Source organism: Cervus canadensis, chromosome 3 (assembly GCF_019320065.1).
Source record: "Cervus canadensis isolate Bull #8, Minnesota chromosome 3, ASM1932006v1, whole genome shotgun sequence".
Classification (NCBI taxonomy): Eukaryota; Metazoa; Chordata; class Mammalia; order Artiodactyla; family Cervidae; genus Cervus; species Cervus canadensis.
The window spans coordinates 24,447,958-24,460,355 of record NC_057388.1 but is presented as its reverse complement, the minus strand read 5'-3'; positions in this window follow the sequence as shown (position 1 = coordinate 24,460,355).

The following is a 12,398-nucleotide window of genomic DNA, read 5'->3' as shown; positions in this document are numbered from 1 at the left end:
ATAAAGGGAAAGATCTATAAGTAATCCATTAACAATTTTTGTTTGAGCTCATTTTAAATTCATAATAGGCCTGCTATTATGAGGTTTCAGTTTTAAAGGCAGTAGATTCAGTACTGTGCAATGTAGCTCGGCCTCATGGGTCGTAGTATTTGCAGCCATCTTGGATCTAGATCCACAGACTTCTCAGACATCAGTGTGATTACTCCTCCTCTAACAGGGGCAGTCATATTGTTTTTTGAAATACTTACTGTAAAATATTGACCCCTTTAAGATGTTCCTAAAGAAATAGTTTTATACTTCTGTGTAACTTATGCAAATCTATATATTATCCAAAACCCTGAAATCTTCCTTCACAATTCAAATGATTGTATCAAAAGTTCTAAAAAGTTATATAATAAAGAACCCTGTTTAACTTTGTTTTTCAAACTTCCCAAACTTAGTTAACTATAGAATCTTTTCTTATAACTGTCTATGAATGGGTTTCCCAGGTGGCTCAGATGGTAAAGAATCTGCCTGCAATGCAGGAGACCCGGGTTCGATCCTTGGGTTGGGAAGATCCCTTGGAGAAGGGAATAGCTACCCACTCCAGTATTCTTGCCTGGAGAATTCCATGGACAGAGAAGCCTGGTGGGCTATATAGTCCATGGGGTTTCAGAGAGTCGGACATGACTGGGCAACTAAGACTTCCTCTTCACCTCAGGGGAGAAGAAAGCAAAGTGAAGCCTTTTTAAATTAGGAAATAGAAAGGAGACAAGAAAACCAATGGATTTAGGACACAGTGTTGTGGGGGGTTTTGTTTTCGTTTTTCTGGCTTTTTTTAAACTTATCATTCCAATGCAGAGTTCAGTGTTTGAAAGAAAGGAGAATTTGAAAAATTAACGGCACATATTGAAGTTGAATTTGCCTCTGGATACCAGAATAATGAATTCAGTGAGGGATAATAGAGTATTGTCTCATGAGGAGGAGGAAAGGTACTTGCCCAAGGATCTTCCTGATATGATCAAAAAGTGAAGTGTTAGTTGTTGAGTCACATCCAACTCTTTGCAACCCAGTGGACTCTTTATAAGCCATCCAGGCTCCTCTGTCCGTGGAATTGTCCAGGCAAGGACATTGGAGTGGGCAGCCAGAGGATCTTCCCAACCCAGGGGTTGAACCCAGGTTTCCTGCATTGCCGGCAGATTCTTTACCATTTGAGCCACCTGGGAAGCCTGATCAAGGAGTTGTTCAGTCATGTCTGACTCTGCAACCCCATGGACTGCAGCATGCCAGGCTTCCCTGTCCTTTAGCATCTCTCAGAAGTTGCTCAAACTCACGTGCATCGAGTCGGTGATGCCATCCAACCATCTCATCCTCTGCTTCCAACCTTCTCCTCCTGCTTTCAATCTTTCCCAGCATTAGGGTCTTTTCAAATGACCTTTTTGCATGAGGTGGCCAAAGTATTGGAGCTTCAGCATCAGTCCTTTCGATGAATATTCAGGATTGATTTCCTTTAGGATTGACAGGTTTGATCTTGCAGTCCAAGGTAGTAGGAAATGCAAAGGAGAGAGAAATGTAATACAGGTCAGCTTTTAAAATGTGTGTGAGACATTGATCCATGTATAATAGGGAGGTGCTATGTTTGATCTAGGAACAAAGGCAGCAGCCAACAACTTGGTATTTCACATACACGAAAAATTAATGGAATGAAAATTATACTTACTTTATCTGTTTACCAGTGCACAGTGTATGAGAATTGTATGAAATGTGACATTTTAATTAAGATGGTAAACATGAACTATTACATGTCATTGAGTGGAATAAAACAATAGGTCTACTTGTTTGTTGGAAAGCTCCAAGACCACCCCTTGATGATTCACTAGGAGGGCTCACAGGACTGTGCCTTTATTCATAGAGTAAAGACTTCTTGCAGCAGAGCGATACAGAAAAAGACCAACAGGAAAGGATGCACGTGACTAAGTTTGAGGGAAGCTGGCCACCAGCTTACAAAGTTCTCTCCCAATGCAGTCTTGCAGGATATACTTAATTTCCCCCTAGCAATGACTTGTGACAATAGGTGTGAAACGTGGTTGGTCAAGGAAGCTCATTCAAGACTGCCTGACACACACCAAAATGCTGGAAAGCGCATGTTCCACACACAAACCATGTGTTATGTACAAACAGATTGCACATGGTGAGCCACTTGTATCAGTTTTGGGAATGGTAGGAATAGCCCTAAAATCTAAGTTCTCAAATACCTGAGAACAAAGGCCAGCGTCACAAGCAGACCTTTCAAAGGACGAGTCATACCTGCTATGTTGACTCTCTTCTGCACAGCCGTATACCATGATCCAAAGAAGTGGCTAGTAGAAGGTGATGAGTTGCACTGAAGATCTTTACGATTTATCCTTGTGTAGAAGCCTAGAAGTGAAAACATGGCAGGATTTAGATTCAGGTGAAAGGGTTATGCCAATCTAATCACAAACTAGCCAATCTAATCACACAGACCACAGTCTTGTCTAACTCAATGAAACTAAGCCAGGCCGTGTGGGGCCACCCAAGACGGACGGGTCATGGTGGAGAGGTCACACAGAATGGTCCACTGGAGAAGGGAATGGCAAACCACTTCAGTCTTCTTGCCTTGAGAACCCCATGAACAGTATGAAAAGGCAAAATGATAGGATACTGAAAGAGGAACTCCCCAGGTCGGTAGGTGCCCAATATGCTACTGGAGATCAGTGGAGATATAACTCCAGAAAGAATGAAGGGATGGAGCCAAAGCAAAAACAATACCCAGTTGTGGATGTGACTGGTGATAGAAGCAAGGTCTGATGCTGTAAAGAGCAATATTGCATAGGAACCTGGAATGTTAGGTCCATGAATCAAGGCAAGTTGGAAGTGGTCAAGCAGGAGATGGCAAGAGTGAATGTTGACATCTAGGAATCAGCGAACTAAAATGGCCTAGAATGGGTGAGTTTAACTCAGATGACCATTATATCTACTACTGTGGGCAGGAATCCCATACAAGAAATGGAGTAGCCATCATGGTCAACAAAAGAGTCCGAAATGCAGTACTTCCATGCAGTCTCAAAAATGACAGAATGATCTCTGTTCGTTTCCAAGGCAAACCATTCAGTATCACGGTAATCCAAATCTATGCCCCAACCAGTAATGCTGAAGAAGCTGAAGTTGAACGGTTCTATGAAGACCTACAAGACCTTTTAGAACTAACACCGAAAAAAAGACGTCCTTTTCATTATAGGGCACTGGAATGCAAAAGTAGGAAGTCAAGAAACACCTGGAGTAACAGGCAAATTTGGCCTTGGAGTACAGAATGAAGCAGGGCAAAGGCTAATAGAGTTTTGCCAAGAGAAGGCACTGGTCATAGCAAACACCCTCTTCCAACAACACAAGAGAAGACTCTGCACATGGACATCACCAGATGGTCAACACCGAAATCAAACTGATTATATTCTTTGCAGCCAAAGATGGAGAAGCTCAATACAGTCAGCAAAACAAGACCAGGAGCTGACTGTGGCTCAGATCATGAATTCCTTACTGCCAAATTCAGATGTAAATTGAAGAAAGTAGGGAAAACCACTAGACTCTTCAGGTATGACCTAAATCAAATCCCTTATGACTATACAGTGGAAGTAAGACATAGATTTAAGGGACTAGATCTGATAGAGTGCCTGATGAACTATGGACGGAGCTTCATGACATTGTACAGGAGACAGAAATCAAGACCATCCCCATGGAGAAGAAATGCAAAAAGGCAAAATGGCTGTCTGAGGAGGCCTTACAAACAGCTGTGAAAAAAAGAGAAGCGAAAAGCAAAGGAGAAAAGGAAAGTTATTCCCATTTGAATGCAGAGTTCCAAAGAATAGCAAGGAGAGATAAGAAAGCCTTCCTCAGTGATCAATGCAAAGAAATAGAGGAAAACAACAGAATGGGAAAGACTAGAGATCTCTTCAAGAAAATTAGAGATACCAAGGGAACATTTCATGCAAAGATGGGCACAATAAATGACAGAAATGGTATGGACCTAACAGAAGCAGAAGATATTAAGAAGAGGTGGCAAGAATACACAAAAGAACTGTACAAAAAAGATCTACATGACCCTGATAATCACGATGGTGTGATCACTCACCTAGAGCCAGACATCCTGGAATGTGAGGTCAGGTGGGCCTTAGAAAGCATCACTATGAACAAAGCAAGTGGAGGTGATGGAATTCCAGCCAAGCTATTTCAAATCCTGAAAGATGATGCTGTGAAAGTGCTGCATTCAATATGCCAGCAAATTTGGAAAACTCAGCAGTGGCCACAGGACTGGAAAAGGTCAGTTCATTCCAATCCCAAAGAAAGGCAATCCCAAAGAATGTTCAAACCACACAATTGCAGTCATCTCACACACTAGTAAAGTAATGCTCAAAATTTTCCAAGCCAGGCTTCAGCAATATGTGAACTCTGAACTTCCAGATGTTCAAGCTGGTTTTAGAAAAGGCAGAGGAACCAGAGATCAAATTGCCAACATTCACTGGGTCATCGAAAAAGCAAGAGAGTTCCAAAAATACATCTATTTTTGCTTTATTGACTATGCCAAAGCCTTTGACTGTGTGGCTCACAACAAACTGTGGAAAATTCTTCAAGAGATGGGCATACCAGACCACCTGACCTGTTTCTTGAGAAACCTGTATACAGGTCAGGAAGCAACAGTTAGAACTGGACATGGACAAACAGACTGGTTCCAAATAGGAAAAGGAGCACATCAAGGCTGTGTATTGTCACCCTGCTTATTTAACATATGCAGAGTACATCATGAGAAACACTGGGCTGGAAGAAGCACAAGCTGGAATCAAAATTGCTGGGAGAAATATCAATAACCTCAGATATGCAGATGACACCACCCTTATGGCAGAAAGTGAAGAGGAACTAAATAGCCTCTTGATGAAAGTGAAAGAAGAGAGTGAAAACGTTGGCTTAAAGCTCAACTTTCAGAAAACTAAGATCATGGCATCTGGTCCCATCACTTTATGGGAAATAGATGGGGAAACAGTGGCTGACTTTATTTTTGGGGGGCCTCCAAAATCACTGCAGATGGTGATTGCAGCCATGAAATTAAAAGACACTTACTCCTTGGAAGGAAAGTTATGACCAACCTAAACTGCATATTAAAAAGCAGAGACATTACTTTGCCAACAAAGGTCCGTCTAGTCAAGGCTATGGTTTTTCCAGTGGTCATGTATGGATGTGAGAGTTGGACTCTAAAGAAAGCTGAGTGCCAAAAAATTGATGCTTTTGAACTGTGGTGTTGGAGAAGACTCTTGAGAGTCCCTTGGACTGCAAGGAGATCCAACTAGTCCATCCTAAAGGAGATCAGTCCTGGGCGTTCATTGGAAGGACTGATGTTGAAGCTGAAACTCCAATACTTTGGCCACCTCATGTGAAGAGTTCACTCATTGGAAAAGACCCTGATGCTGGGAGGGATTGGGGGCAGGAGGAGAAGGGGACAACAGAGGATGAGATGGCTGGATGGCTTCACGGACTCTATGGACATGAGTTTGAGTAATCTCTGGGAGTTAGTGATGGACAGGGAGGCCTGGCGTGCTGTGATTCATGGTTCGCAAAGATTCGGACACGACTGAGCGACTGAACTATACTGAAAGGGTTATGCAGGTGAAATAAAATGACTGTGATAATGTTATATGTTCCAATCCTAGAAGCTGCAGGAACGTATTTGTGTATTTCCAATAAGATTCCAACAGCAAGCAGTTGTATAGCACTTACTAATCACAGTTTTTTGAGTTGTAGATACTAGTGATACTTTTCAGTTTATAGATGAGGAAGCTGAAGCATACCAAAGTTTTAGACCTTACAAGTGATCAGGCTGAAATTTCAACTCAGGTGATCTAGTCTTTAACAGCATCATCTTTTGAATCTGAAATTGGCTCAAATGGAATTCCATCACCTCCACTAGCTTTGTTTGTAGTGATGCTTCATAAGGTCCACTTGACTTCACATTCCAGGATGTCTGGCTCTAGGTGAGTGATCACACCTTCGTGGTTGTCTGGGTCATGAAGATCTTTTTTGTATAGTTCTGTGTATTCTTGCCACCTCTTCTTAATATCTTTTGCTTCTGTTGTTAGGCCCATACCATTTCTGTCCTTTATTGTGCCCGTCTTTGTATGAAATGTCTCTTATTTTTTTGAGATCTCCAGTCTTTCCCATTCTATTATTTTCCTCTATTTCTTTGCATTGATCACTGAGGAATGCTTTTTTTTAAAAATTTTTTTATTGAAGAATAATTGCTTTACAGAATTTTGTTGTTTTCTTTCAAACCTCAACATGAATCAGCCATAGGTATACATATATCCCCTCCCCTTTGAACCTCTCCCCCATCTCCCTCCCCATCCCATCCCTCTAGGTTGATACAGAGCCCCTGTTTGAGTTTCCTCAGCCACACAGCAAATTCCCACTGGCTATCTGTTTTACACATGGTAATATAAGTTTTCATGTTACTCTTTCCATACATCTCATCCTCACCTCCCCTCTCCCCATGTCAGTAAGTCTACTCTGTGTCTGTTTCTCCATTGCTGCCCTGTAAATAAATTCTTAAGAACCATTTTTCTATATTCCGTATATGTGCATTAGAATATGATATTTATCTTTCTCTTTCTGACTCACTTTACTCTGTATTATAGGTTCTAGGTTCATGCACCTCATCAGAACTGACTCAAATACATTCCTTTTTATGGCTGAGTAATATTCCATTGTGTATATGTACCACTACTTCTTTATCCATTCATCTGTCAAAAGGCATCTCTGTTGCTTCCATGTTCTAACTATTGTAAATATGCTGCAATGAACAATGGGATACATGTATTTTTCAATTTTGGTTTCCTTTGGGTATATGTGTAGGAGTGGGATTGCTGGGTCATATGGTGGTTTTATTCCTAGATTTTTAAGGAATCACCATACTGTCTTCCATAGTCGCTGTATCAATTTACATTCCCACCAACAGTGCAAGAGCATTCCCTTTTCTCCACACCCTCTCCAGCATTTATTGTTTTAGACTTCTTGATGGTGGCCATTCTGACCTGTCTGAGGTGATATCTTATTGTGGTTTTGATGTGCATTTCTCTAATGAGCAATGTTGAGCATCTTTTCATGTGTTTGTTAGACATCTTTATGTCTTCTTGGAGAAATGTCTGTTTAGGTCTTTTTCCCACTTTTTGATTGGGTTGTTTGTTTTCCTGGTATTGAGTTGTGTGAGCTGTTTGTACATTTTGAAAATTAATCCTTTGTCGGTTGTTTCATTTGCTATTATTTTCTCCCTTTCCAAGGTCTTTTTACCTTGCTTATAGTTTCCTTTGCTGTGCAAAAACTTTTAAGTTTAATCAGATCCCACTTATTTACTTTTGTTTTTATTTCCTTACTCTAGGAGGTGGGTCATGGAGGATCTTGCTTTGACTTATGTCATTGACTGTTCTGCCTATGTTTTTCTCTAAAAGTTTTATAGTTGCTGGTCTTACATTTAGGTCTTTAATCCATTTTGAATTTACCTTTGTGTATCGTGTTAGGAGGTGTTCTAATTTCTTCTTTTACATGTAGCTGTCCAGTTTTCCCAGCATCATTTATTGAAGAGGCTGTCTTTGCCTCATTGTATATTCTTGCTTCCTTTGTCAGAAATAAGTTACCCATAGGTACATGGGTTTATTTCTGAGGTTTCCATCTTGTTTCATTGGTCTATATTTCTGTTTTTATGCCAGTACCATACTGTCTTGATGACTGTAGCTTTGTAGTATAATCTCAAGTCAGGAAGGTTGATTCCTCCAGCTCCATTCTTCTTTCTCAAGACTGCTTTGGCTATTTGGGGTCTTTTATGTTTCCACATGAATTGTGAAAATTTTTGTTCTAGTTCTGTGAAAAAATGCCATTGGTAATTTGATAGGGATCACATTGAATCTGTAGATTATGAGGAACGCTTTCTTAACTCTTCTTGCTATTCTTTGGAACTCTGCATTCAAATGAGTATGTCTTTCCTTTCCTCCTTTGCCTTTAGCTTCTCTTCTTTTCTCAGCTATTTGTAAGGCCTCCTCAGACATCCGTTTATTCTTCTTGGGGATGGTCTTGATCACTGCCTCCTGTACAGTGTCACGAACCTCTGTCCATAGTTCTTCAGACACTCTGTCTATCAAATCTAATCCCTTGAATCTATTTGTCACTTCTACTACTGTTAAAGTAGTAGAAATATACCAGAAAATTTAGAAAACTCAGCAGTGGCCACAAAACTGGAAAAGGTCCATTTTCATTCCAATCCCAAAAAGGCAATGCCAAAAAATGTTCAAACTACCACACCATTGCACTCATCTCACATGCTAGCAAAGTTATGCTCAAAATTCTCCAAGCCAGGCTTCAATCATAGGTGAACTGTGAACATCCAGATATTCAAGCTGGATCTATAAAGGGTAGAGGAACCAGAGATCAAATGGCCAGCATCCATTGGATCATTGAAAAAGCAAGAGAGTTCCAGAAAAACATTTTCTTTATTGACTACACCAAAACTTTGACTGTGTGGATCACAACAAACTGTGGAAAATTCTTCCAAGAGATGGGAATATCAGACCACCTTACCTGCCTCCTGAGAAATCTGTATGCAGGTCAAGAAGCAACAGTTAGAACTGGGTGTGGAACAACAGACTGGTTCCAAGTCAGGAAAGAAGTATGTCAAGGTTGTATATGTCACCCTGCTTATTTAATTTACATGCAGCATACATCATGTGAAATGCCAGCATGATGAAGCACATGGATGCTTCATCCATGGATGAAGCACAAGCTGGAATCAAGATTGCTGGGAGAAATATCAATAACATCAGATATGCAGATAACACCACCCTTATGGCAGAAAGTGAAGAAGAACTAAAGAACCTCTTGATGAAAGTGAAAGAGCAGAGTGAAAAAGTTGGCTTAAAACTCAACATTCATAAAAGTAAGATCATGGCATCTGGTCCCATCACTTCATGGCAAATAGATGGGGAAACAGTGGAAACAGTGACAGACTTAATTTTTTCGGGTTGCAGATGGGGACTGCAGCTGTGAAATTAAAAGACGCCTGCTCCTTGGAGGAAAAGTTATAACCAACCTAGACAGCATATTAAAAAGCAGAGACATTACCTTGCCAACAAAGGTCCATGTAGTCAAAGCTATGGTTTTTCCAGTAGTTATGCATGGATATTAGAGTTGGACTATAAAGAAACCTGGGCACTGAAGAATGAATGGTTTTGAACTGTGGTGTTGGAGAAGACTCTTGAGAGTCCCTTGAACTGCAAGGCAACCCAACCTGTCCATCCTAAAGGAAATCAGTTCTGAATATTCATTGGAAGGACTGATGCTGAAGGTCCAATACTTTGGTCACCTGATAGGAAGAGCCAACTCATTTGAAAAGACCCTGATGCTGGGAAAGATTGAAGGTGGGAGGAGAAGGGGACAACAGAGGATGAGATGGTAGGATGGCATCACTGACTTGATGGACATGAGTTTGAGTAAGCTTTGGGAGTTGGTGATGGACAGGGAAGCCCAGCGTGCTGCAGTCCTTGGGGTTGCAAAGAGTTGGACACGACTGAGCGACTGAATGAACTGATCTGAGTCTAGAGTCTGTGCCACAGTTTCTCAACAGTAGTGTTATTGATAGTAATACTTTGGGCCGCCTAATCCTTTTGGAGCTGTCCTGTGCATTAAAGATGTTCAATAGCTAGATAGTACCAATAGCACCTCCCCCACTCTGAGTTTTGACAAACAAAGATGTCTCCAGACCTCGCCAAATGATGTCTGGGGGCAAAATTGCCACCAGTTGAGAACTACTGATCTGTGCTCTCATGTACAAAATGCAGTAGGAACTGAAGACTTTGATTCTGGGTATTGTCTTTTGTCTGCAAGCAACACCTGCTAAGTTTGTGTCTGGTCGTGTAGGGAGAATGTAAGTGGGCCCCTAACCCTACTTTAAGAGGAGACGGCTGGAGGCAGCAAAACCAAGTATTCTCACTTGTCTTGATGTAAGTAGGCATAGTTTTCCTAGCTGCAAAGAAAGAGACTTTGCAACTGAGATAAACAAGAAAAACCTGGTTTTTCTTGGTGTTTAAAGATGTGAGATGAAAGATTACATAAGAAAATTGCTGTTTCACTCCCATGCCCAGGCTATTAACTCAGTAACATTGATGCTTCTGGAATATTTTTTCTCTCAAATAACTGTTGTTCTTTTTATTTTGTGAGCCAGTCCTTCTAGAGTCTAAAAATTCCCTCACAGTTTTCTTTACAAGCAATAGCCTTTCCTAAAATCCCCTTGTGTCTGTTTTCCTTTGACAATTAAAGGGCTCGGAGATGCACAGGTGACTCGCCTTCTGCCCTGAGTTTGCCTCTTCAGATGAACCTCGGTCAACAATTAGAGCTTTCACCCTTGCTGACTGTTTGCTACTTTGCCCCTCTGGTTCTTTCTCTGAGCCTTGGTCATTCTGGTTCTGATTTTGATTAGTGCATAGCTGTTTCATTTCTCGATTGGTGGAAGCAGTGTTGAGAAGCTGATTTTCCAGTGGTCTGACCTTCTGATTCTCTCTCAAGCAGCCATCTGTGTTTTGGTTTGCCTGCCTTGAGGCGTGTTAAGAATGCTTACTGGCATTTCAGAGCTGGGTTTACTCAAGCCAATACCTGGTCTTGCCTTGAGATTAAGAAGTTCACATTGCCGCCTACACCCACTAATGGTGTTTCTTCTGCCAGAGGTAGAATCCTCCGTGTTGTTTTATTTACACAGCGTTTAAATAAGCTTAAAAAGACATTCAAGGAAAAAGGTTTTTGTGTCTGCTTGAAAGATAGTGGCTCCCTTCCATCCTTTGTGTTCTAACCGCTCTCCTTCCAAAGCTGCTACGACAAATTGGTGAGTTTTGTTCTTTATTTTTGATTCATGGATGAACTTGTATAAGTGAGCCTGCTTCTTGTGTGTGTGTGTGTGTGTAAGTGCATAAATGGGGAAACTTTTTTGTCCTTGTAAAAGAAGTAAATAGCCTTTTATAAATAGTCTGTATATAATACTATATTTGTGGCTGGCATTCACCCACGTTATTCTCTCTCAACTTCTGGGAATTATATGCAGTACTAAGGATATCTAATTCAGATATACAGATTAACCATCAAGTAGAATTCATGCAAAACTTCTTTTTAAAAATTGAAACTGGTTTCATGTGGTTGTAGAGTAGGAGTGATTGAAATTAAGAACTGTCCTTGGTTCTTATAACAGTTTTATAGAAGAGTCTGTATGTATGGTGGAATGGAACTGCAGATTAAATAGAAAAGATTCCTCCTGGTTTGTCACAAACTTCTTGACTTCCTATGCAATCTGAAAGGTGCTGAGTAGCCCGATTTTTCTTTCTCATTTCTTAAAAACAAAACTCCATGGTAAGGCAGGTGAAAATAGGAAAAGGAGCTTTAGGTTAAAGACAAAATATAAATACTGAAATAGCAAGAAATCCAAAACTCAACTCCTCCAGGGTTCCTTTACACTGCTCAGGAGTTGGGTAAAATTCTTTTATCAAAGTATGAAGTATTTTCTAAATGTATTTATTGATAGACATATGCCTTTGCTTATGTCCCTACAAAATTAATAAGTTAGATTACAAAGACTAAGTAGGACTTAAATACATTTAAAATGAAAGGACAAAATAATTTTCAGAGAGAAAGTTAAAATAAGTCCAGTGGATTAGTTCATTTGCTCTTTAATGAAACTCAAACACTTGCTGAAAGAGGCGGGTGAAAAAATTAGTCATTCTTTAAATTAATGGCCTGATTACCTGGGATATAACATGAGAAACAAAGGTTGTATGTGTACAACAAGAAGAAATAACAAAAAATGCTAGTCCTTGTTTTAATAATTAGATGTGTAAATGCAGAAAAATCTAGATATTATTACTAAACAAAGGGAATACTTGGACAAATGACAGCTTTAATAATTTTGGTTTAAAACAACTATCCATTTCTACCTGGTATGAAAAGTAATAATACTCTAAAGTTTCTAACTCATACAAAAATTTGGATGAGCTTTCCTATGGAAAGCATAATTTGAATGCTGCAAATTTCCTGCACTGATTTAAGTAATGTTTGTCTCCACAACATAGTTAATATTATGAAAACTGTAAAAATTGTGTTTGACTGCATTAGCAATTTTAGACTGGGGATAAGTTACCTCTCTCAGAACATTTGAGAATGTCTGGACATTTTTGACTGTCAGGACTGGATAAATTGCTGCCAGCATCTTAATGAGTAGGGCCAGGGATTCTGCTAAATACCCTATATATAAGATAGAATATATATCTTATGCTGTAATATATATATAGCATAATAATAGTATAATATAATATTATATATGACACATATAT